Source organism: Geospiza fortis, unplaced genomic scaffold (assembly GCF_000277835.1).
Source record: "Geospiza fortis unplaced genomic scaffold, GeoFor_1.0 scaffold16, whole genome shotgun sequence".
In the NCBI taxonomy this organism is placed as follows: Eukaryota; Metazoa; Chordata; class Aves; order Passeriformes; family Thraupidae; genus Geospiza; species Geospiza fortis.
This window is the reverse complement of record NW_005054302.1, coordinates 10,335,728-10,341,202: the sequence shown is the minus strand read 5'-3', so window position 1 is coordinate 10,341,202 and position 5,475 is coordinate 10,335,728.

Here is a 5,475-nt window from a genome sequence, read left to right as displayed (position 1 = left end):
TTCAGAATTTTAAGCCACTTAAGAGATCTTGCTGGAGTAGAATCTGTTATTTAACAGATATCAAGAAATCCAGTTCTCTTGAAACTACCTGCAATATAGAAAGGGATGTTCAATATAGTTTCTGAAATTGAATAGAAATAGATATTAGAAGAAGCAGCTCAGGAAGGTTAGCCAAACAAGATATGGCACAGTTGTTGAGAAAAGCTGGCAAAGACCAGCTGTAAACTCACTGGACTAAGCATATTGCCCTATTAGTGCACATAGTTACTATGCATATTTTAAGAACTGGAGAAAATTCTGTGTATGGTTCCCATATATTTTAGAAGGCTGAATGCAGGTTACAAGAATTTTAGCAAATGAATATGCACACACCAAGTTTTCTTTGTAGAAGTCTACACATGCTGGCATCACTGAGTAACTAGGCAGACTGGTTCTGAGGATATACAATAGGTACACAAGGCTCCTTTTTGTCTGTAAAATCCTGAATCCAGCTCACTTCTGTTGGCTTCAAGGTTTGGGAGAGTTCATGTGTTTGAGAGCCCATTTTAAAATGACCTCAGGCTGCATGGTGGTTCATGCATGAATGATAAGTTCTTAGTCACTTGTTGCCGGTCTTACCACCCCAAGGCTGATTGTTTTCCAGTGACCCAAATCATTAAGCTGGGCTAAGGATGCTGGGTGAAATCCCAGGAGCATTTGTGACAGAGAATGAGGCTGGTTCCTAAGAAGAACTTCTAGATCAATGTCACAGGACAGCCTGGCTTTTTTTTTTGTCTGTAAGACAATATCATATGTGTCCAAAACCACATCTGAATTTACAGACATCTCCTTCCAGAACAATAATTTTAGGCTGTACGCTGTATTTAATTACACATAATTATCCTTCTGCCAGCTACATAGCCTTTTATTCCTCATAGTTTACTTCTTTTTTCATTTCTTTTTTTAAACTGTAGAATCGTTTTTTTGGACAGAATCTGCACCTTGAGAATTTCTACAGACACAGCTCTGGATACAGTTGCTTTGGTACTGAAGAGCGTAGCTTTGCAGCTTTCTATTACATGACACAGAGTATAATAACAAAAGCTATTCTTCCACATCTGTCAAGAAAATTTATCTCCAAATCAGTCTCAGGCAGAAACTATTATAGGCTGTGCTTGCACAGGCTGGCCATGGTAGATTAGTCAGCCTCAAAAATAAAGATTAGCCCTTCTTCCTTCTCAGGAAACTTCATGTCTTTTTGCAAAGCTTACACATGAATGTACTTATTGCGAACTATTTAGCAAAAGCACTTTGCAGTTTTGAAAATGTATGAACTGCAGGATTACAAACATTTGTAAAAACACATCCTGTCAGCTCCTGGCAGTCATGATAATTAGACATCAGGTGCCAGGTGCAAAAAGATAACAGCATGGGAGAAGTAATCACACATCAAACTAAAATAAACCATAGGGGAACTTTTAAGATTATATGACAGTGTGGGATGTGACATTGAGGAATACTGAATGCAGAGAAAGGCCAATTCAGACGGAGATAAATTCTCATTTCATTCTGATACTTCAGTTATCAGCAAGAAGGAGACTAGAAGCAGAAAACTTCAGTAATGTATAATGATGTGTTAGAGGACTCCGGTCAGGGGGATTTCGTGTCTGAATATGACATGTTTTTTAAAGCTCTTCCTTCAGGGTTTTTCAAGGAGAATACTTAATTCATGCAGAGTGCCAAGTCCTGTGCAAGGGTGAGCTGTCAGATGTTTGTACTGTTCCATTACTAGCTTTCAGAAAACCTTTAAAACCAGGGCTTCCCTGATAAAGATGCAGAAAAGCCTACAAAGTCATCTTTCCCTTGTGCAAATGAGAGCCATGAGTGGACAGTGAAGAATTTCTGATGAAGAAAGGAGCAAGTGTTCCTATGTGGCAGTAAAAGATATAGGTTGCCTATGCTGGTCTGCTCAACCTGCCCATGAGACAAGGAATATTTCCCCTCAGGCCACACAAGGTCAAGTCCAGCCTCGGGGATCTCACATTCAGACCAAAGGGCCCCACAGAGCACACCAAGGCAAGGTGCCTGTGCCAAAATCTCTTGCAATGGTTCATCTACTAATGGAATAAACCTCTGTGAGAGGGAAGTACAAACAGTCTGCTCTCAAAAGACATTTTCTGGAACAGCACAAGGCCTGTACTGTGATTTGAGCTCCTGATTGTGCACTGCAGGCCAACTCATCAGTGCCTTTCACAGTCATACAACCCCACTTCAACCTCAAATGCATTAAATTAATATGATTTCTTTCAAATCTGTGTTTCACGTAAATTCACTCTGAGACATTTTTTACATATTAAATTCAAATTTTCCAGTGGCTATCTTGGGACCTTGTAGATAATTCCTGCAAGTGTAATTTCTTTTCCTCAAGAGGAATGTGACCAATAATTGAAGCTCAGTACCTCCAGTTTCATATATCCCTGGCTAAATGCACCAGTACTGCTGCATCACTATTCACCTTTCATAAAAGGAACACCATCTACTTCTCAGGGGGAAAGAATTAATGCAAGTCTGTAATACTGTAATTCAAGTGTATGTAGTAAAAAGTAGAAAACATTACAGTAATAAAATTCCTGGTTTTCAGTATATGCATGTAAATTGAGCAGTAGCAGAAATAATTCTGCAAGGCAATGACAGAAAACTCCCTTGAAACAAAATTCTTACCCAGCACATATTGGTTTCATAATAGCCCTTTTATTCAACAGTATAATTGAGGAGCATATATTTGACCTCTTTCACATTTTATAAGTAGAGGATTAAAATCCATAATCTCAATTACTCTCTTAATAGACTATCTTGACTTTTTTTTTCACCTGTTGACCTGCAGGATAAAGCTATTTACAAGTGATGTTATTGAGGAGAACACTGCCATAATGAAAAAGCTGAAGGACAAAAAAATCCGATAAGGAGACTAGAAAACACATTTGGAAGTGCACTTCTCAAGTCTAATTTATTCAATATGCATACTGTGAAACAACTGTATGTCTAATGTACAGTCAGGTATTAACTTGGTGCCAGCTATTCCAGTCAGTAGTTTGCAGCAAGTTGCAGGCACTTGTCAGAAAGCAAAAGTCTGTGAACAAGAAGGTAGTTGAGCAGTGAAATGCAGAAGGCAGGGAAGAAAGCACATTAAACTGCTATGTTAACTCTTTTCCTTATGCTGACATCTTTTCTCTTGCAATTCTGTAATTTTTTAGTCTATTTCCTGTGCAGCCATGCATCTGCATGCACCAAACCACTAAGTTTTACTGAGTAATCTCAGCCCTCGTGGTTTCAGTCCTGTAGGGCACAATATAGTGGTTGACTATGACAGTTAGCTATTTTATTTAGTATAAAATATTTTTTCCTTTTTCTATAAGAAATTGCCAAAAAAGTAGCTGTATTTTGCACTCAAGTTTCATCGCAAGACAACTGATTATCTCCTTTGTGCCTGGTCCAAGTCACAAACATTTCTTTCATTTTTGTAGCAGCAGCTCAGACCCTTGCAATGTGCTTAATTCTTGTGCCTCATCTGTATGTGTAGCAGAATTGTTTCCCTCAATACAAATAAAATTTACATTCCTCATAAATCAAGGTTATCTAATGTCTCCACTTTCAAATCCCAGCTGCTGCAAATCTTATACACACGATAAATGGCTCTTTTTAGAAAGAAAGCTGAAGCATGGAAGAATCATAGAATGGTTTGGATTGGAGAGGACCTTGAAGATTGCCTGGTTCCAACCCATCTGCAATGGGCAGGAGCACCTTCTGCTAGACCAGGTTCCTCAAAACCTCACCCAGCCTGGTCTTGGGGGATCCAGCTTCCAGGGATGGGGCAGTCACAGCTCCTCTGGGCAACCTGTGCCAGTGCCTCACCACCCTCACAGTAAAGAACTTCCTCCGAATGTTTAATCTGAACCCATTCTCTTTTTGCTTAAATCCACTACCCCCCTTGACACTACATGCTACCAGCAAAGATGCAAGCATTGCATCAGACTTACGAGTGGCAGGCGGTAGTTAAAAATTAGGTTTACAAAGGAAAGGTTTAGCTACAAGGTTGAGGCAGCAAGACAGATGTGCCCATCGCAGAAGCCGTGAGCAAGCCTAGAAGACAGGCAGAGCAGCACTACACGTACAGGGCACTGCCAGGGCCTGAATGGGGTTGGAACTAAACATGAAATACAAAGCTGTGCTTCGTGTCAGGTACATACAGGCAACGTGTGTATTTGTGATTGTAATATGTGTGGAAATCGACCATGGGGCAGTTATAAAGACAAATTCTAATAATAACTGAGAAAAGTAAAGCATGGAAGAAGGCCTTTGAACCCATCCTTTGTTTGCAATTAACCTTTATAAGTCTTAAGTTGATTTAGGAGCATTTGAATTAAAGCTTTAAGGATGTTGTTTTTTGACAGGAACTTTCTGCTTGTAGTGAAGCCTTAAAGAGTTTTGCAATAATAACCTTTTGAAGTATAATTTTAGAATATTGCTTGTAGTAAGGATCTTTGAAATGATAGCTTTAGAATATATAAAAAGGAAACATGCAGCTTGAGAAAGGAAGATGAACATCAACTCAAGGATGAATAATTTCAACCAAGGGAAGCTGGACATCACTGTTATGAAATTTATAGCCCTTGCAATCAAAAGGTGGACCCACATCTGGAAACTGGACCTCACCATCTGGGACACTTCTTCCTTCTTTTGGAAACTGAACCACCACCACCGGGGATACTCCTTTTCTGGGATACATCCTGAGAAAAACTAAATCATAATAGCGCATAGAATTGTGATGTAAAAATTGGGAATTGAAACCGCTGATGAGTAAAAATTGGGAATAGAAACTGCTGAGAAAGCTTATGAGTACCCCTATAAATACCTGTAAGCCTCAACTATCGGTGTACAGTTGGAGGGAAAACTTCCCCCACTGTACCCAGCGCTGTATTGCTCATACTTTACCATATTAATTAATAAATTGATTGCTGCTTGAATATTGGCCTAGTCAAGCTTCTCATTTATAGCATCAATGATCTTTGACGTCTCTTTCAAAGCCAAACCATTTTATAATTCTATGATACTCCTTCTACTGACACAGTGCAACCAAAAAGAGCTCTAAACAGGGAAGCTGCACAGAGGTAACACTAGGGAGGCAGAACTAGCAGGATTCAGTTTTATTCCGCTCTCTCAGCATTTCAGGCTCAGCCAGTGAGTGCCCCTCCAATTCGAGCACTTGGAAACTCCGCCTGCGGGCTCCTGAGGCAGTGCCGGGAGGCAGCCGTGGTGACAAACCCCTCTCCTGTATGTATTTCTCCACGTGCGCGATGAGATTGCCGCGTTAGGCGAGCAAGTGCCCGCTCGCACTTAGATAGGCGATGAGGAAGAGGCTGACCAGCACAAGAGAACCTTTTAAAGCGCCCTGGGGGACAAACGCCTCCTTCGCCCACAGCGCTGGTTTTATATTGG